The sequence below is a fragment of the Cydia amplana genome, chromosome 11, assembly GCF_948474715.1.
Source record: "Cydia amplana chromosome 11, ilCydAmpl1.1, whole genome shotgun sequence".
In the NCBI taxonomy this organism is placed as follows: domain Eukaryota; kingdom Metazoa; phylum Arthropoda; class Insecta; order Lepidoptera; family Tortricidae; genus Cydia; species Cydia amplana.
In genome coordinates, this window is record NC_086079.1 from 11176013 (window position 1) to 11199134 (window position 23122).

The following is a 23122-nucleotide window of genomic DNA, read 5'->3' on the forward strand; positions in this document are numbered from 1 at the left end:
ACGACACCTAAGGTACGAGTATTGTTTTTATTTCTACATTTACGGAATTTAAAACAAGTGAATGTCTTTATTTCTAATTCTGCGCGCGGTGCGATTTTTTTATTATTTTGTGTTGCTAATATCGTGATACTTGGAAGAAATTGTTTGTGCGTTAGTCATTATTTTATTAAGTTATTAACTTTTATTAAGGTATGGGCACATTTTTCAACTCATATTGAGTTTTTATAAAAATATCTGTCCATGATATTAACGTAAAATATGTTGCGAATTGACTTGACCAAATTTACGAAGCTCCTTGATCAAAATTAATATTTGTATAAATAACCAAAATTAAAGCCTCCAATGTATGTCACTCTAATTTTAGGTGTTCCAAGTACGTTCTGAAAGGAATCTTAATTACGTTTAATTCCAATATATTGTCTTAAATCGCAAGTTGTGAAAAAATGGGTCCACTAACCTTAATATTAAATAAATATGAGTATTACCGTAAGCGGACGCAAACATTCCACATTCAGCTTAGCATATCCCTTAATAAATGTAAGTATGTCTCTATAACAATGCCATCACGATTAATATCTGAGCTCCCACACTGAGGGCGCTAATATAGAATTCTGCATCCAAGCCGCACAGTTACGCACACTATAAAATCCATTTCGCGCATCCGGCTCCGCACTTACGCATTCAACGCACAAGCGCCATCTGTGACAAGAAAGCGCATAACCTCATTAGAAACCTTACACAAATTAAAGTGGGCAGTTTATCTAATAATTTTATTATACATATTCAAAAGGGCTACAACAGTAATGGTCGAATTGACCCGCATTTGTCTTTTAATCGTCCAATTAAAATTTGGAGTCACGTTCTGAAGAGACAATAGCCATCTTTGTGGGGGCAGCGTCGGTTGGCACATTGGCAAGTCGAGCTTTCCATATTAATGTTTGTTTGTTAGCAGTAAAACACGTACCTCACATGACGTAAGCCTCCAAGCATGTGGTGGGCTGTATGGCACTTTCAATGGGCTAATTTTGCCTGTTCTGACATTTTTAATCAATTTTCTTATTGTCCAAGGCTTAAGATCAGGATAAAGACTGACAATGCCGAAATGCAAAGTTACGTAGCACGTCCCTACGTCTTTTGAAATGCAAACACTTTACTGCTTTAAAGGTGTTGCAATGTTTTTATGTTCATTCGGGAAAAAGAACTTACAAGCGATTTCCTTAAAACATTAGTATGTTTTCATAGCAAGTAGGTATTTTAGGGACAAATGCATCATCCTCATCTCAAGTTTTTTTTTGCTCTAAAGTTGATTGGTCGAAAATTAATTAAGGCAATTGAAACGTTTGCCGTTGCAGCTTTAATAAAATTTAATAGATTAATCACGTAATTATTTAGGTATTCCTTGTAAAGCTTTTTTGCATATTAAACCTTGTACATATAAAGTGGGTACTGTGACATTCATACTTGCGCAATGGTGTTACTCATTAGTAGTTCCCAATTGTATTGTTCCGAGAACATTAGGGCCGTTGTTTACAGAAATGGCCGATTCCATGCCGTTGAATATTTTATAGGTTGTCGATAAACTAGGGCATTATGATGACACCGCTTAAGCAAAGCCTAGGAATTTCAACTATTTTGACTATTGATTTAATGTAACATTTAATATACCTATATAAATCTTTAAGACTGCAACGATGATAGGTATCGGGATGAATGGTTGGGGAAAAGCAATCCTATATTTGTATTTTAAGTACATAGGTTCAATGTTTTAAACAATACTAATTAACATTTTGATGTGTTTAATTTCAGTGTGAATATGAAAAAAGGTAAAAGTATAAGGTTATGATTTTATTTCGCCATATATTTCAATAAAATTTATATTTCCCATTTCAATATCACGTAACTTACAAATATATTTCACTAAAGTGTCATTCAATAGAACTTGCGAACTATGTAAACAAAAGTTACTAGTAATTTGACATTCAATGTCAATTTTAGTATGGCGGTTTGTTTACATAGTTAGCAAGTTCTATTGAATGACACTTTAGGTAGATTATCGGCCAAAAGATTGTTATGTCTGCAGATGTCGTAAAACCGATCTAGAAATTTCACTGACCCAAAGAGTCGAAGAGGTAGTCATCACACCTGCCAAGTGTCCTTCGAAACGTGGGCAGTACTTTGATTCATACTTGGTGATCGTGACGATTATAAAAGAAAAACTGGTGCCGTACATTACATACTAAAACAGACGTATGCGTTACGAGTTACTTAGTAAAATATGACATTTTGGCTTTCAGATCGGCTTTTGTTCCGCCGATCGTAAATGTAAATAAGTTAAGACAAGACAGTTGTTTGGTGTCGATGTCGTTTTAGGTAACACAGTGTTAACCAAACACATGTAATTATTGTACGCATAAAGCATTTATGTCGCTCTAATTTCGCTTCGATTCCTACTTTGTTGCAATAAACGTTTATTCGGACATCGAAACTCAGATTCAATCGATGTCATAAATCATCTAGATTTACTACCCTTTGTAATGCATCTGAAGTGAGATCTGGGTTCTACGAGAGCGTTTTAATTTACGATTAGCTAAATAATAAATTACAGTGTAGTCAATCAACACATTTCAAAATGACCGCACTACATTGTTTTATAATGACCTCATACGTACAAAGTTCTTCATTCTTCTTCTCCTCTTTATGTATAGGTACTTTTATTTCGGTATTAAAGCTATAGAACCTGACCTAAAACAAAACCTACTTGTACTTTACTTGTATTACTACTTTTCAAAGTTCATTGTTCCACGTACGACCACAGTTCTCTTTTCTGCGCACGTACCAACACTAATTAAGTGACTTTTAACAATAAAAAGCCTTATTTACGTTCACACAGATTACCAGCTGGACTATTTGTACCACGATCCGACTCGCATTCGAAAACACCGATAACACTAATAAAGTGTTTTTATTGTTAACAAAAGCACAGGGTGAGCGGATAGGGATGTCATGGAAAGCATACAGAGTAGATTTTTAATAGCCCGATGTTCGTTAGAATGATGAACAATCATTAATATTCTGGGAAAACGGGGCGGTAAACTGTTGGGTTTATTTCTCATCAAACAGCTACCGTTCTGGCGATCTCACATATGCTTTACACGCCTTAACCGTTTATATATTCAAATTTAATTAACATAGCGTGACCAGAACGAGGATATACGTAGTTTTAACCAGTTTAAGATTATACGAAAGAAGCCCTTGAGAAGTATAGTCAAGAAGTATTCTCAGGGCACTCTCAAAGTTGACATACTTATATTAGGTAGTTAACAAGCTTTAATTTTTGGATTATGGATTAAACCCATAATCAGAAATGATTTAATGAACAAAAAAAACACCCAGAACGGATATAAAATAGATGCAGGTAACCTTGTAAATCAAATTTATTTATATTTTATTATACTTAAATAAATTTAATTATTTCTTTTCAACTTTCAAACAAGTAAACATTTTTTAATAATATTATATTACAGTCACCTAATAAATTAAAAGAGTGTTAAGCAAATTGAACGCGTTAAACGACACAACTTACCCCATAAACTAGAGGGTCATTACTTCTTGGATTTCGCCTGGCTGACTTATAGTGCTTGTATCTCATGGCATTTAATTGATCCGGCCCGTGCCCCTATTCTATAATTAGGCGCGTGTCTGGACCAATTTTTAGATCAATGAAATTGTAATCACGGCCAATTCAATTTATATCAGCTTAGGTTTTTTATACATACAAGCATTACTATGCTTAAACCTAAACCTAAGCTTTTTGAGTCCTTAAAAATAAACAAAAAAATATCATAGTTTGCGTCTTGGTATTGATTTTATGGAACTAACATAAAAACATTCGTAATGTTTGTGTTTAAAATTGGTTTTTTATCCCGGTTACATTCTCAGTTTGTGCTACTAATTTGGAATCCTTTCTCCACTAGCTAGCATTAATTACTTACGTAGCAGATTAAGTTTCTTCTTGACTCGATTACGCGCTCGTCTTAGTATAAATTTTGATCGCGTTCGAGTCACAAGTCACAGAATAAGGTTGCGGTCGATATTTCTCGTTTACTTAATTTATTTTCCTCTGAGAGGTGTCTAATGACCTGCTGCGGGTGGCCTGAGTTTTTATCGCCCAATACACGATTTGACAAACTTTTGTGGTGTTCTGTATGCACATCTCAAACCTTTCAAAATATAGCTGATTTACTTGTTGAATGAAATTGTTTATAGGGTCAATCAGTAATACCTATAAAGAAAAATAATTTAAAGAATACTTGTTATTTACCTTTCATACGAATGACACTGATGTTTTTTGTGCGCATTACTAATTAATAAAGCATGTGGCGTCGCGTGCTATTTCTATAAGAAAAATATAATAATTTGAAAATAACTCACGTTATTAGTATTCATTCCGGATTCATATTTAAAATATGAATATGGATTTAAAAGTTGTATCAGAATGTATCTACATTTTTAAGGTTGACAGAAAGTCATATAACGGCTCTAATAGTTTATCTAAATTATGCCTTATTTTAGCCGTAGATAATCGAAATTTGAACAATAAGAAGTAGAATTCACCATGAGTTTATTTGTTAATTGAGTTGAATTCATTAACAAGATTTATAGCGGCGATTTGTTCCGTATTAGTTAAATAACAAGGAACCACTACCACAATAAATTATTAAATATAGGCACGTGAACGTGCATTGATAGAGTCTGTAAATATTTTTGGCACGAATGATCATAATCTTAGAAGGCAGGATAGAAAAGACAAGAGAAGAAGGGAAATCTAGAATAACTTATCTTAGCCAAATAAAAAATGATACGTCGTATGAGGAAATTAAAAGACTGGCACAAGAAAGAAATGATTGGCGATTACTCCACTGACAAGAGCAAAGCTCTTAAGTTATGATGATTTGTATTTGTATTTGTATTTATTTATTGTATACTTGTACATGTACTGCATACATCTGCGAAGAAATTCAAAGGTGTATGTGAAGCCCCCAATCCGCATTGGGCTAGCGTGGGGACTATAGCCCAAGCCCTCTCGCGCATGAGAGGAGGCCTGTGCCCAGCAGTGGGACGCATATAGGCTCACATTATTTATGTACAGTACATGATGAGCATGTGAATCATCACATCATCAGATGATGATCATAAATTAACTGTTATTTGTTAAACGCATTTTTCAAAATCAAGAAGAGTAAAAATTGTTGAAAGAGATCATTCATATAAGAGTACCTACCTAGAATTTCAAAAGCCAATTGTATGTCAAGCTCTAAAACGTTTTAACCTTTCCCCATTTCCTTGGAACACTTATGCTCAAAAGTTCACCAATGCAAACGACGATATAAGATGCACAAATCACAACGGGTTTAAATTCCGTTGATTGGCGACATGATTGTAATCCCAATGTGACAATCAGACACTTAATTGCTTCTCTGTCTAATTCTAGGAAACAACTACTTAAATCTATTTTATACGAGTAGTCATCGACTGTTAACTATCCTGCTGTCGAGGCTTCGAGACTTGACATTTGTAAAGTTTCATTCCATTTTACGATTGACATTAAAACGGCGGTAGGTGATGACACTGGCTTTAGTTGGTGTAGGTAATATATGCGACACGTAGATCTAAATAATAACTTAAATATTTCATCTAATAGCTAATCTAATACCTGCTCATCCCGCAGTGGCTTGTTAGCTTAGTACTTCTTTGATTTATTTTAAACATCTGAAACTTATTGCTTCTTGGACATACAAAAAAATTTGAACGTTTAATTTAAATAGGTTCATCCATTTGGGAGCAATGCGATGGCGCATCATACAAACAGCAACACTCTTAACGTAACTGTACATCGGTAAACGTTATTACAAAAGGCATAAGGTCGACCGATGTACAGTTAACAGTGTGGGCTATGGTACACTTAGAATGTTAATCTAGGTATAACAATGTAGATCGAATCGAACTTACAAAAAATTGGCAATTTGATCGCGCTAGTGATAGGTATTTAGTTATATTAGTGCGAGCGAGATACGCTGCAAGTAATAATAGGTAACATTATCAAAAACAGTAACATACCTACTTAATGTTATAACCATTGAAAGATCAGTTTAGTACCCACTCGTACTAATTAAAATAAACATAAAAAAATATTCCAACCAGTGATGTGATTGTTATCTTAATGTGATTGTTTTGTCTCACGTTACTAAAAACCGCAATTAGAAGATTCAATAATATCAATAACGCAAAGAAACACTTATGCATATTTAAATACACTTTTAATATTTTTTCATAGTTTTGCAATTTTAAGCTTTATCACGGAAGGTATAAAGTTAAAAATCAATGGTCAAAGTTCTACATCACGGTCACGCGCGTTATTGTGTTTATTACACTGGCATAGCAAATGTATTTTAAATCTTGGTATTACCTGCTACATAAAGAAGATACTGCACAAAACTTACTGGTTACAATTAGTACCAAAGGCCTAGATTCATCTAAAATTGTTTTTTTCTACTCGTCGACTGCAATGCTTGAATTAAGACTTCGTAAACCAAAGTGAAATCGCATACTTTTTCACTATGGGACCTCAACTCAACTATAATATTCATTTCGATACAGTTTAGGTAACTATAATATTCATTTTGATACAGTTTAGTCAACTATAATGAATTGACCAATCGAAAGCTCGGAGCAAGTACCAGGGCCTCATGAGTTACGAGGAGGTGTCGTTGAGCAACCGGCCGGGGCGGGCCGCGGGGCGCGGGGGCCGGGTCGCGTACGAGTATGAAGGTATCGCGGCTGCTCGCGCATCTTAGCTGTATACTTTTGGTTTTTTACCTACATATAGTATGATTCTTCTACTAGTTTTAAGTATTTTTTTTTGTTGACTCGTAGAAAAAGTATTGTAAACAATAGTGATATAATCAAGCTTTTCAATCTCGTACCTTCCTTAGGCAACTCAGCAAGCTCCGTTGCCTAAACACGGTACTCGACTGAAAACCTCTCCATTATATCACGATTGTATAAAATACTATTAGATTATTCTTGAGCGCAAGTATTTGACATGTTAGAAATGTATAGCTTCACGGTCACTACCACTTTCTGAGAATTGCCTGACACAAACTAGAAGCAAATTATAGGTAACCCATTATCTATACGGAGTTTTTTACAATATTTAGCCAAATTTGGGAGGTGATTAGGTTAGTCTTACTAAGCAACTTTTATTTTTGAACCAACCAAGAAATCGTGAAAAAAAAATTTGGCGCTCTGATATCAATCAAAATGTACCTACCTATGAATCAGACAATAATTTTTTCGCGATTTCTGATTTGGTCCCATGATAAAAGTTTCTCAGTATGACCTTTATAAAGTACTTGCAAAATTTAGCTAAGGATTGAAAAAACAACCTGTACAGTGTGCATGTACCTACCAAATTTCTAATTTATTCATAAAATTAGCCGTAGCAAGATCTATTAGCATCCAATTCTGAGAAATGTCTAGAACCAATTTTAGAAGGCGCTAAAAGCCGAGGCATGCATGAAGTAATAAAAAAAAAACTTGTCCCATCGCGAGGTGTAAAATAAACAGTCTGAACGCCATTAAGACTCGGTCCTTGGGTTGTATTAATTTGTATTTAAGTGTATTGGACAAGATAAAGTAAATATATGGGTATGGCACGGTCGGGTCATTGAGGTAGTATTACGTGTCGAAGGCAATGCAATAGCGATAAAGTTTAAGGCCCAAGATACACTTCTTGTGTAAATTTTACTTACGTAAGTAGGGACATTTTCATGTGTCATACAACATAATGAGACATGAAAATATCGTTATCTCATTCTAACATATAGCTTTGTCCCTACTTACAAGTGTATTTCGGCCTCGGGCCTTAGAGTGCAAAAAGTGATTACTTATTAAAAGTGGATATTTTTTTATTTGCAATTGTCTTTAGACTTACATTTCTGAATTTGAGACGTCGTAATATAATACCCCGTTTCTTTTTTTATTGTTACTTTTTAGTTGTACCTACTTAACCTATTTAAGATAAATTGATGATCCTTTTGCACACATTTTAATTGAAACAAGTAAGTATGTAAATGTAGGTATCAACATTGATTTACTGACATTAGAACTTTGAAATTGCTGATATTTAATATGCTTGGTAATTAAACTTAAGTAAATATTTACGTACCTATAGTATGTTTAAGCTGGAAGATTAAAGCTTTTTAAAACTTCAGGATTAACGGTATTTATTATTAGCTCTTCTCATTCTTTTAATACGTAATGAGGCTTAAGAACGAAAGTGTGATTGTATTGTTAACGGGACCTGACAAGCCTCTTCCGAGGTTAAAAGAATACTTTCTTTTTTAATATCCCTTCATTAAAATTATTTTATTCGATTAATTTTAAAATTATTGTCCTAACTATAGAAAACACATTTAAACTGTGTAAGTATGTAATTTAATTATTCGTAAACTACAATCGTCTTATCGTCTATGTAAGTAAGTTATAATTAACAGGATGTACTTACCTTTCTAAACAAACGGAATAAGGATGTTCCAAAGATTTACAGCATTATTAACCAGTTTTTAAATAATGCTTTAAGTAGTTATAAAAATTAGAGTCATGCCATTTTAGGCGATTCTCAGAGATGACGTTCGGTGCCTGACTTCGGTGCCGAATTTTATTTTTTACTTATTTGATACACAACTTTATTTCCTAAAATCTAGCCTTAATATAAAAAATATTGGTAATGGAGGTCTCCATTAGAACCTTATAGTTTCTTTGATATTCGAGATTTAAAAAACACCGCAATCATGTGCACTGTGCAGGCACTGAAATCAATTTGCGTCACCGAATTCAAAAATGCTTACACAAAAATCACACTTCAATTTTATATCTAAATTATATTATATTCTTATTTGATGATAAGAGATGTAGCGAGGCTAATGATATAGCATAGCTTACATAAATTTAATAAATAGTACCTTTGTTTACTCAAGATTTTAAAATAACCAAGTTGCGGCTTATGAAACAACATCTCTAGAAGATATCCCACACTAATTGACTATCCTCATACAATAGGGCGATGTATGGTCCTGAAACGAGTTTCAGACATGTCGACCATAAATTCGCACATAAGTGCTATGAAGAAGAAAATGTTTGTTTCACACAATCCAACGGCACACTCATCAAAAAGAAACTTATGTTACCTACACCCGATAAACAAGATACTTTTGAGTGGTGTTCAATGCTCAAAAATATTTAATGCACTTATAAAACAATGTAAACAATACGGAAAACGAGTATTTTGCTAGACTTATAAATATGTAGTATTTTTGAATGACAGAGGTTTAAAGCGTGAACTCCCTCAATTTAAAACTATTTGAAGTTGTTGACTAATGCTTAAAGATCAAATCACCTATTAATTATGATCTCCTGCACCCTCACACACTTGAGCTAAATTGTAACTCCGATATTTAAACATAAATAAATACATCAGTCATTGAGGCTTGTTAAAACATTGGCTATGTTGAATTTGTGTTCATGGCTATGCTTTAGAAATATTGATCAGTAGGTACGTTCAGTGCCTTTGAAGCAATATCGACAATAGAAGGCCACTTTATTATTAATCCCTTGTTTTGTGGGTGCACCTTGCATAGTATGTAAAAACACAAATTATTTTAAACGAAGTGGGATCTAATTAACTGCATTTATTTAATATGGCTGACACGTTTAAAGGTATCGTGGTGTAGGGTATCAAGTGATACAGAGGACAAATTCACATAATATACTCTATTCGTTTGAAGATAAATCAAGACAACAGCGAAAAGAGAGAAAGAAACATTGGGTCTACGATTTTCAACATACATCTTGTGAAAAAAAAACACTACTCATTGTAAACTAGTGATTTTGTTTACTTATACTATGACTTAATTTACGTACAAGCATAGTTTTACGTTTATAAAGCGTATCTTGAACTTTTTAGGTGTGATAAGTTAGAAAATAAAGTACAACAAACTAGTTTACAAAGCAGGATTTGAATTCGGTGATCACTTTCTTGATATCGGTGGTCAAAAAATCCACCGAAACCAAGGAAATCAACACCAGTGATGTCAAAATTAATCGCTTTTTAGCAATTAAAGAAATAGTATGAATGATACAGAGGAGATGTAATAATGATGGGTTTAGGTACTTTCAAGGATTTCTTAATCACTTGCATAGCGATAAATGCACTAAAACTGTGGGAGAAAATTGCACCACCGATCTCAAAAAAACATAGAACCAAATCCACCGAATGACAGAGAAACATTTAAAAAACTACCTTAGTATACTGTGACTGCACCTCTACTTTATTCAACGGTTAAGGCACAACTAAAGCATACTTTGTTTGAGCCACTGAGTTCCTGGTCTACAACTTTGTAAGAGTACCGACATGGTTTGTAAATTACACCGAAATCAGTCAATAGCCCGGGACACATCCTAAATTTAGTTTTATTCAATGTGTTGAGCAAACACATTATTTTGATATAAAGAATATGATCAGTTAACTAATACCTTATGCGTGAACACCGATAATAACTCCGACATAATGCCCCACCTTGAGTAATAATTTTTTGTTTCAAAAAATCTGGGCGCGGGACACGCCCACCGAACATCATTTTTCGCATTTGGATATTTTTTTAATGTATTATATAAATAATAAATAAATAGTTTGATAGTGTCCCAGACAGAATATATGCTGAAAATCATGCCTGAATTAATTCAGATTTATTGAACAGTAAATTCAATAACTTTTTGCCCCGGACACGTAAAAATGGCCCTCCTGAGAAATACCCTTTTCTCATACATAAATTAAATAAATGCATGGACCCTCTTAACAATGTTTTATTCTATTTTGACATTTTCAATTAATACTTGTAACAAATTTAAATGTAAATTCAGTAATTGCACCGATAAAACGCCATTTAAACTAAAAACGTCCTTCCAATTAGTGATATTTAGTTAATGCATACCTTAAGAGTTTTGACCAATTTGTCAGTAATTAAGGTATGGTTTAGTTTATCTTTATTCATTATTTATTTGGTAAACACTGATAAGGAATGGTAGTACTATCAAATAAGAAAATTATGATGCGTTCGCGCAGGCGTCACGTTCTTGCACAGTGTCATATTTAACTCGACTCAAATTAACCACTATAAGTCGACCTCAAGTTTCTTAACGATTATACGATATTTTTAGGCAAATACTGACTTGGTGAATACTGGTTGGCTGGTCACAAGCAATGAAAATATATAGCCTGAATAGGGATGATGACACATGTTGAATTTTATAACAAAATCTAGTAAAATAGATAGCAAACGAGCAATTTATCTCAATAATGTGGATATTAAAATAAAATATTGAAAAATTACAAAAATACAGGACCTGAAAATTTCAAAATTTGAGTTTTTTTTTAACTTCCAAAAACGATAAATGTAAGGGTACCATTCGATTCCTTACATTTCATCCAAAAAAATATTGTACAGCAACTATATACATAAAAGCAATATTTCACCGACAAAAACGCAATTTTCTTGTTTTGTCCATACTACAAGATGGGCTCCCAGAGACCTTGACGTCACGTTCCCTTATCGTTTTGTTTAGGGCGTTTCGCGAGTGAAGTGCGACTTTTTGACTACAATTTCTGACTTTTGTGTTACTTTAATGCAATGGGTCCCATATAGACATTTGATCCTAAAAACAAACCCGATCGATTGAACCCATAAATGAAAATTAGTCATGTAGCCTTTGTTACCGTGAGACCACAGTTTTGATAATATTCACCAATAATGTTCAGTTTCAGTTGAAAGCAACATAATCTCGCAATAATATTAATAATGAGATGTAGAAAACGCAGCCAGCCTTATGGGGACCCTTCCACAGAGATCGGACCGGTCACCCATATTTTATTTTATTATTTTTTAGGTATTAGTTTTAGTTTCGCAAGTAGTTTTAATTTTAGGTTACTTTTTATTATAAAGTTTGGTATTCATTATGTTTATTGTTTTAAACAAAATACACTTTTATTTAAAAAAAATATCAACATTTAGCTTACTGCATGGCAATGGTTTGTACCAAAATGACCATATCTGAAATTTAAAAGTGCTTGTTGGCTAAAGTTGAATAAATAATATTTTTAAAAAGTAAATAGTTACTTAAATACAAATGAAGGGCTTACCTATCTTAGCATCTACTAAGCAGAAGTAAGATAAGACAACTGTTGTGTAGATATATTGCCACCTTATCCTTATTTCAAGTCGAGTAAAAAGGGTTTCAATAGGAAATGGATAAAAGGTAGTATTTACGAAAATTACTAATTTAGATAACCTAACCTAAATTCACTTCAAAATATAACCTCGCCGTCATCGAAAAAACATGTTTTCGTCACGTTAAGTATCTGAACTATACGCTGCTTTAGTAAACTTTCAATGATAAATAAGAATTAAATCTATTATAATACCAAACACGTTTGTAAACTAACAAACATAAATGGTGTATTATTTATGATCTTTACCCAGAATCATGATCTTTATCACTCAAAAAATAAAATTCATAATCCTATAGTACGATCGCTGACTCAAATCACAAAAATTAGTGTAAAGATATGTATTTGTATTTTTCTCATAAGAGTTAAAATTAACGCCGGCTCATTTTAGACGAGAGAAATTAAAACGCCTTATCGTTTTTTATGTGGCACTTATATTGATCGTAAAGTTGGCTTGAGATACCCTTTTAACAGTTTTAACTGTTGATGCAGGCGAGCCTGCAGTGGGATTAGGAACCTATTACATTTTAACTTAGGACGACTTATGTATGTATACCTAATTACCTATAATATTTAAGCTACGTACCTACTTTAAACTCGACGGTGATTCATCATCAAAAATATTCTTTTGAATTTTGGAACAAATGCATGAAGTACAATTAATATAATAAATTTATCACACACTACTTACTATACGTGAAAGACATCACAGGCAACATTTTTCACCAAGTAGTTTTATCATTTTCTAGTTTTTTATAATGTGGAAAGACGTTAACTGTCGGAGATATGCCAACAATTCCCCTGGTTGCACTTCCATATCTATCTAGCCTTTCATACACACATGCTTGATTAAGTAAGTACCTGGAGGGATTTTAAAAAACTATTATGTACTCGCTTCTCAACAATATAGTCTCTCTTTATACGAATATAATTGAAGATCAAACGAACTTACCAAGTGAAGTTCGATCGAAATTATGTGAACAGCTTCATTCGACGCGATTTATAACAACCCACCCTCTAATTATAAATATTGGGCACAATATTAACGCCCTACCCACATTAATGTAGATGTGAAATAAATGCGTTCAAATTAGTCTGTAAACAAATGAAGTAAAAATGGCGGTTCCAACCGTCGCCAGGTGGGACTAGTGGAAGGGATAACTTTTTCTTTTTAAATGTTGCCAGTACAAAACTTTAAAAACCGTGCAAGGCTGATGCTTGGGGATTGTCGGAGATATGCCAACAATTCCCCTGGTTGCACTTCCATATCTATCTAGCCTTTCATACACACATGCTTGATTAAGTAAGTACCTGGAGGGATTTTAAAAAACTATTATGTACTCGCTTCTCAACAATATAGTCTCTCTTTATACGAATATAATACATTATGAAGTGTTTGGAGGAGAGCAAATTAAAGGACTCCTTGTCAGATAACCCCTAACCCCCTAAACCCTTGTCACTCTTTGATCAAGTCACCAAATGAACAGGACAGTACCTAGAAAACACTAGACGCTGCACCGGCACACTACTTACTTGACTCAATGACAAGCCGTATTTATTCCCCGAAAGTGACATAATAGACTGTTGTATATGTATACGTAGCTATCTATAGCGGGTTCGGTGCCTCGACCCCTACTAACACTTTGCATAAATAAAGGTAGTGTAATATCAGCCGCCGTTAGTTTCACTCGTCCCCTGTCACATACCGAACAGTGGCGACGAATCTACCCGCGTTTATAAAAAAGTGAAAAGTATAATGTCTCATTTTGGAATTTTAACAAGTTTTGATCATAATACGGGAACGTGGCAGGTGTATAAAAATCGGTTGTCGCAATGGTTCATCGCGAACGATATAACCAAAGACAGCGACACGACAGGAGCGAAGCGGCGCGCGATTTTGTTGAGTGCACTCGGCGAGGCTACCTACAAGTTAGCGGCAGATTTAGCCTTGCCTAAATTATTACATGATTTGCCGTATGAAGATATTCACAAAATTTTGGATGCACACTTTTCTCCAAAACGCTGTGTTTTTGGTGAAAGATTTAAATTTTATTCAGCTGTGCAAAAGGAGGGTGAAAGTTACACGGAATGGGCTGCAAGACTGCGTGGACTGACGGAGCATTGCAGCTTTTCAAATCTCGAGGAAGCATTAAGGGACCGTTTTATAATGGGAATGCTATCCGGGAAGGAGCGCGAGAAGCTGTTTGCCTTAGAACCTGGCAAAGTGACCTTGGCGAAAGCGGTGGAGTTGGCGGAGAGCGTGCGCAGCGCACGCGCAGGAGCTGCCCCGGCCCAGGCCTCGTCGTCACCTGATCAACTGTTCAAGATCGCTACAAAACCTAGTGTTAGTGCTAATGCTAAAGTGAAGTGCGCGGTATGTGGTTTTAAAAATCACACCACAGAGCAGTGTCGGTTCGCTAACTACACTTGCAGGAAGTGTAACAAAAAGGGTCATCTGAATAGGATGTGCAAAAAAATTAATTATGTGGAAAACGAGAGTGTCGGTGAGAACGGCGATGACGGTGAGTTACTTAATATTCGTACTGTTAATGGGGAACCAATGACAGAAATAATTGACGTCAACGGGGTAAGAATGAAGTTTCAGTATGACTGCGGGTCAGCGGTTACCGCAATTTCGGAACAGGTGTATTTACAATATTTCGAACACGTGCCGTTATCCCAACCCAATAAGCGGTTACATACTTATATAGGCGGTAATATTTGTTGCGTAGGCATCGCCCCGTTAGTTTTTTCTTTTTGGGGTAAACCTCATACGTTTGACGTTCATGTCATCCGTAATGGTGGGCCACCAATTTTAGGTAGGGACTTTATGGCTCACTACGGTTTAGGAATTACCACACCCGTTCATTTTTGCGAATCGTCAAATAACTTTTTAGATATATTACAAAAACAATATCCCGCTGTTTTCTCTGACGAACTAGGCACTTTTAATAAATATAAAATAAAATTATTTTTAAAAAGTGACTCGAAGCCCATATTTTTTAAAGCGCGCCCAATGGCCTTCGCATTGCGCCAAAAAGTTGAAAACGAATTAGAGCGATTAGTACGAGTAGGTATACTAAAACCGGTCGAGTACTCGGAGTACGCGTCGCCGGTAGTGCCGGTATTAAAACGCGATGGGTCTTTACGGCTTTGCGCAGATTATTCTGTCTCAATTAATAAACAGCTGTTAGTTGAACAGTACCCGTTACCCACTGCACAAGAGTTATTTACCAAATTGCATGGCGGACAGCAATTTAGTAAACTAGATCTCTCACAAGCGTACGCGCAGTGCGTTCTTGATGATGAATCTCAAAAACTCACTTGTATCAACACGCATAAAGGGCTATTTCTATATACCAGATTAGTATATGGCTTAGCAAGCGCGCCGGCTATTTTCCAGCGCGTTATGGAGTGCGTGCTGGCAGGTATGGACGGAGTTTTATGTATGTTAGACGACGTGTTGGTGACAGGAGCTAACAGGGAGGAGCATTTAACGAGGTTGCGGGCAGTACTTCAAAGACTGCAGGATGCCGGTCTAACCTTACAAAAAGCTAAGTGTGACTTTTTCAAGGACGAGTTAGAGTATTTAGGATACACTATAAACAAACACGGCTTGAAAAAGTCACCCAAAAAAGTTGATGCTATTGTAAATGCGCCTACCCCGACTAATGTTGCAAGCTTACAGTCATTTCTGGGCTTAGTAAACTACTATAGAAATTTCGTACCTAGTGCATCGTCACTACTTAGTCCGTTATACCAATTGTTACAGAAGGGGAGTAAATGGGTTTGGAATACTGAACATAACGACGCCTTTATGGCCATAAAAAAACATTTGAGTTCAGATCAGCTGTTGGCCCACTATAATCCAAACGCGACCATAATTTTGACCACGGATGCATCCCCTTACGGCCTTGGGGCTATTTTATCACTTATTGATGATGACGGCGTCGAACGTCCTGTGTCTTATGCTTCTCGAACGCTAAATGCCGCCGAGAAACGTTATTCCCAACTACAGAAAGAGGCCACGTCAATAATTTTCGGAGTCCGTCGTTTTCATCAATATTTGTATGGTAGGACGATTCCTTTTGTTTTGCGCACTGATCATAAGCCCCTAATATCAATATTCGGTCCATACAAAGGAATTCCAGAGGTGTCAGCAAACAGATTACAACGCTACGCTATGTTTCTATGTGCATATAATTACACAATAGAATACATACGTAGTGCTGATAACAGCGCTGACTACCTCTCCCGCGCAACCCTGCCCGGTGACTCATGCACCGGCTCGCAGTCGGGCCACGAAACCAGCGCAGGGGCAGAGTTTATTGACGATCGGGCTTCATATATTAACTTTGTCGTTGATGATACATTGCCGATCACATTCAACACTTTGCGTGAGGAATGTATTAGGGACTTAACTTTAAGGCAAGTGATAAAATATGTTCAAGACGGGTGGCCTAGGAAAATATCTGATTCAGATATACGGCCTTATTTTTTATGTAGGAACCAACTTTCAGTTGAGAACGGTTGTCTTATGCGAGGCCATAAAATAGTGATACCGTCAAGATTGCAGACAAAAATATTAGCTGAACTTCATAAATCACATTTAGGTATAGTCAAGTGCAAAGCGGAAGCACGGAGTAGGTTATGGTTCCCGGGCATAGATAAGGCAATTGAAAGTACTATTGGAAGTTGCCTTGTATGTTCGCAACTCCGGCCAACACCTCCCCGTGCGCCATTGGCTGTATGGCCCTACCCTCAGCAGGTTTTCTACAGAATACACACAGATATACTCGGACCGGTAAATAATAAGTCGTACTTAGTTGTCGTAGACGCCTATTCTAAATGGGTAGAAGTATATTTATTGAACAATACAACTTCGAATGCAATTATAGCTAAATTATATGACTTCATGTCAAGATTTGGTCTTATGCATACTCTGGTTAGTGATAATGGCACTTGTTTCTCGTCAAATGAGTTTGCGCATTTTTGTGCGGTAAATGGGATTTCCCATATAACTTCTCCCGCTTATAACCCGGCCAGTAATGGACAGGCGGAAAGCTTCGTAAAGGTGGTAAAAAAAGGTATACGAGCATGTTTACTGAGTAGTAGTGCAAAGGAAGTCGATCAAAATTTATTAAAATACCTATTCGACTATAGAAACTCAGTTCACACCACTACGGGCGTTTCGCCTGCCCAGCTGGTATTCGGGCGGAAACTTCGTTCGCGCCTGGATTTAATTATACCTAATGTACCTGCCGCCGCGCCGCCCTCACCTGACACTCTCGCTGACGTTGTAAATTATAAACAGTGTTTGCAGACTAAAGCATATGGTGGCACCAATAAGCAATGTTTCAAGCCGGGTGATAAAGTTATGTTTAAAAAGTATTTAAGTAACAGTAAATTTACATGGAATAGGGGTGTAGTAATTAAGAGATTGGGTAAAACTGTATACATTGTGCAAGACAGTGTAACTGCATTGCAATTAAAAAAACATAAAAATCAATTGGTAGCTTTTACAGGGACAGTGACAAACAACAAACAAAGTGGCACTATAGACAGAGACACGACTACTATTGAATCGACATCGGGTGACGACATTGACCTTTCTCTGTCTGAGCTATGCAGAGAGGAACCTGAGATGACTCGTCCAGAGACAGCAGAGCTACCACAGTCCCCCACTGTGGAGGGGAGCGGAACCACGCTGACATCTACTGCGACGACGCCACCAGACCTGCAGACAGGCGAGGCCGCGCCGCCGACCGCGTCAGCTGATGACGGGGATCACGACGAGTTTTTTGAAGCACGAGAACAGAGCCACGGCACAGAAGGTGCACAAGATGCAGAGGCTCAACTCGAAGCCGTAAGTCCAAGTAGAACGGCTGGACAAATGTCGTTGCGTCCTGTCCCTAGGGTCGATTATAAACCGTTTTTTTGTATTATGTAATTTAGGTTATAAAACTATTAGGGGGAGATGTTGTATATGTATACGTAGCTATCTATAGCGGGTTCGGTGCCTCGACCCCTACTAACACTTTGCATAAATAAAGGTAGTGTAATATCAGCCGCCGTTAGTTTCACTCGTCCCCTGTCACATACCGAACATAGACATAGCAGTCACGACCCTCAGCACGGAGCAGGGATGATGAACACAAAAATGCTTTAATGCCGATTTCAAAGACACGTCCAATGCATACCACAACATAAGCTGCTCAAACCGAACAATAGGCATCCAGTAATTAGGCAGCGATCTCCGATTGCGCTTGAATAAACAATAGTTTTTTTTTGTTTTTATTGTATAAATGTTTTGTTTTTGTTCGATTAACGTTATAAATCAAACGCACGCCGTCAGTGTCCCGCGGCTGGAATCGTTTATCAACGACGCACGCGCAGCGTTCATCCGCTAATGCTGTCTTAATTGTTATTTTATCGCATTCCAATAATGACATGTGAGGGTACGTATTGCAATGTCTAAAATTAAAAAGACTAACGTTAAATAACCTACGTTCAAAATACCTAAAATCTAAATACCTAATGATTTACCTAAGCAAGTAACACCTACCTACGAATTACCTAAGCTTAAAATACCTATTGGACTAAATATCTAATGTTTGAAATACCAAAAGATATGTCACCTAAATTTGATACACCAACATTTGAAATACCTTATGGTCAAAATACCTAAAATGATTCATTTGCTAGCTATTTGTACGAAGTAGCTTAGGGTAGGTTCCGCGAGCGTAAAAGAGGGTAGATTGAACAAAGTTTAATTATTTTCTGTTAGTTGTTAGTCACCCACTAGATTGCTCAACGATGAGATATTATTAATATATGATTAAAAAGTTAAAATAATAATTGTGTTTTTATTTTAAAAAAGCCTAAATTAACCAAAATCCGAATCAAAGGTAGGTCCGAATCGGAGCACCCCACTATCCACGTGGTCTTATCTGTTCTACTCCTAGAGTGTATGTCAAAAGCCGGAGGCGCGGAGGGGAAGCAGCCCTCACCCGCTGTAGCAAAGCGCAAAGCACAATGGGAGCCGCAGCGGCTGAGACTGGTCGCCGAAGGCGACCAGCAAGCCGAAGCTGCGAAGGCTCCCATTAGTGCCTGCGCTTTGATACGCAAGGGCGAAAGGGCTGCTTTGCCCGCAGCGCCGGAGCAGATGCGCAGTCCGACTTGATATTGAAGCTCTGAGGGCCTACCGCGAACCACGTTCGACGTGTTACCTCCCTGTCACACTTACGTACGAATTTACAAGTGCGACAGAGAGGCAACACGTCGAACGTGGTTCGCGGTAGGCGCTCTGGATGGCTCCGAATCGGATTTGTTTGTTTAAGGTTTACAAAAATCGGCCACGTCAACAATAGTATACTTAAGATTCGAACTTGCAAATATTGTATATGGTGAGTTGTATACTATGCAAACTGAAGTATTCTGCAAATTAAACATTCATTGAAAATGATTTCTGCCAAACAGGTTATGCTAAAGTAAAACCAAACATACCATTAGACATTTTTAGCTTTTGGTATTTAATCATTAGGTGTTTAGATTTTAGTGATTTTGGATGTAGGTAAATTTACATTAGTGTTTTTAAATTTAGAAATTATAATATGCACCCTTTTAAACTTTAGATATTTTGAATTCAAGTCAAAACACCATTAGTTATTTAGATTTTAGGTATTTTGAACGTAGGTTATTTAACGTTAGTTTTTTTAATTTTAGACATTGCAATACGTACCCCATGTGATTGTTGCTTTTATATGGCACATAATTTAACTTTGTTCTCCTTATTTACAATATTCAACTTCAAGGTAATAAAATGGTACATATTTGGACTTGGCAGACTGTGGCGTAAGAAATACTCATTAAGACAACATCAATAGATAGACTATAATTTTGTGTAATTAATACGAAAAAAAAAATCAAATTCGTTTATAATTTGCGTTTGTTGTCTCCTGAACGTAAGCACGTACATGACGTACATAAGTGCCGGTTTTGCGATCACTCGCTTTAAATTTCAAATGAGGCATACTTCGTTTTTAATTATTAACTTTATCACGACCGAGCGAAATAAATACATAAATATTCCCAATCGTCGAATTTCCGAGGACCGTTTTAATGAGGCATTTTCATTCAGATTCGCGTCGGCCACACAATAAAGATAAAGCATACTCGTTAATTCCACAATTAAGTAAATTTTAACGATCCGCTGTCAATATTGTTGGCCGTACATAACTAAAACGAAAACATTTCGAAAGCATTCAATGTCCCAAACACTTTTAATTACCATTCCATGTAAATTAGAATCGATTAGATTCTGAATAGATGATTACGATTTCTTGTTCCACCCGAAAGGGATCAGGCGAAGAATTTTGAGGTTAAAAACACTTGATTAATATGTTACTTATAGTTCCAAATTAGATGATAGATATATGCAAATGAGATGCTTTAATGGCAGCCACACACGACAAAAAGATTTTAAGAGTAACCTAATACGGTGTATAACGTCATTAGAATTCGATTAGTAATGCGAGATCTGACAGAATCCAAGCAGTTAAAATCGATACAGCGACCTATTCCGTTGAAGCAGAATATTTCACTTTTATTTATACCCACCTTAACTTGCGAGCATAGACCACTTCTTTGAGACTCCGCATTTTGAAGCGGCTGTGTGCGCATGTCTTACATTAATAATCGAGAAACTTTAGAGTTGAAACGAAAGTTACATGTGCATCTGACATAATAACGTGTTTTGTTGTGATTAGTAAATACCTAATGATGATATAAAATGTAATTTAAAACTTATACAACAAAATGACATTATGGCATAAATATCGCCACTAAATCATACTTTTAAGTCAGGTTCCTACTGAAAACCAGCGCCACGGACTGCCGCGGCATTATGCTGCGTCAAATGTTTTTATGTTTCTTTTTTATGTAAGGTGTTGTGGCGTTAAATAAATGTTTTTTTTTTTCTTTCTTCCTTTTTTCTAAACAAGTACAAATCTTCAAGATTGATCTTCAGGATTCGATCGAAGAAGAAGCGATTAAAATAAGCGATAACGTTTACATACTGTAAAGGTACCTAAAAAACGAGCGTCAATACGATATGCGTACCTACATAATATATTCTGTACATATAATATACGTAATATAATATAGTCCGTCGGATATAATCCATCTATTCAGAACACGTAAGTAAGTGATCTGTGCTAGCGGCGAGTAACTTGAGTTTACTTTAATTTGAAAATAGATATTATCTACAGTAGGTGTGAAGAATAACGATACCCAAAATATCAGTTTTATGAGTCATTACATATGTAGTGACATTATTATAAATTTATCTCGTTTTCTGTCGAAATCGCCTGTCAAAACGTTAGGCAAGATGAGATCTGTTATATTTCTTGTCAACTTAAGAGATAAATATCTAATTTATCCGTCCTTAATTTACATTAGTGCTAATAATTTATGTTAATTTAATGCCAGAAATTAACTCTCACCAATTATAATAACGAAATATTTAACGGCCTGAATGTGGATCAGTATTGGAGATTACTATGGTAATGTTATTAAAATTTATATGATATCGAATAGTAACCTTTAGAAGTGAGTTTCTTTTTCATTGTGTCATCAAACCCACTTGCGAAACAAGTCCGTTAGTTACCGATCCAAATGATGACATAGTTATCTTTAAAAATATGGACTTATTCAATATTTTCGAAAATAATAATATGTAACGACACCGCGGTCCGGTGTGGTAAGAAAGTTTTTTATCTGTATGGACTTTTGAATTTAATTGTTGATGTAGGTACTTTATTCCAATATTAAATAACAACGAATAAAATGAAACGGTCCAGCTGATATTTGCACTTTACTTTCTAATTATAATGATTTTTTTTTGACCAAAATATGTTTGAGCTTACAATATTAACATAACTTAGATCACGCCCTAGCGCAAGTTTACCAGGAACTACAAGAATCACTGCTTAATTTAGATTTGCGTATTAATTGAACATAACTGCGATGAAACGGCCAATTAATGATGTTGGCAATGCACCCTGCGCTCGCGCTGCGCCGATGACAGACTGTTTAATCAAGACAAGACCTTTCATTAGTTAGGTACGCTTCTTTTTGTTTGACACTCCTTTAATGGCATCAGAATCATGGCAGAGTCAGAATTTAAATGTGAAATGATTCATTTTTGATGGCTTGTTTATTTTTGAACTGTTGAGTGCGAAAACCGTAACCATGACAACCTCATGCTAAAGAAGTCGGTATAGAAAAGAAAAAATGTTAAGGATGATCACGACTTTTAAACAAATGCGTGCAGTAGAATGTAAATGTTCAAATCCTCCGAACATTCCAGAAGCGCATCGCGTCAACCTAATCCTTCAAATCAAAACAATCAAATAAATACCAAACGTTAATTATAAGTTATTTGGATGCGTTCAGAAACAGTCGCCGTGCGTAAATCAGTCGGTGCTCGTTGGTGCTTCTATTTCGGTACTGACTCAATCTCAGAGGAGTTAATTAGAAAGAATTGCTTTTATTTCGCGTTTCCACACTTCACGTGGCAAGATGTGACGCAGACGTGCCTGTGTGAAATTGAAAATGCCTCTTGATGAATGTCGTCTGAGAAATTTTATTAGAAGGTTATTAGTGTGTATTTCGGGATACGACCGATAATTAATAAGGGATCTGTTTAGTTGCTTTGGTTCGTTCTAAAAGCGTTCGTCTGGTTTGTCTTTCATGAATGTCTTTCTAATTACTGTAAGT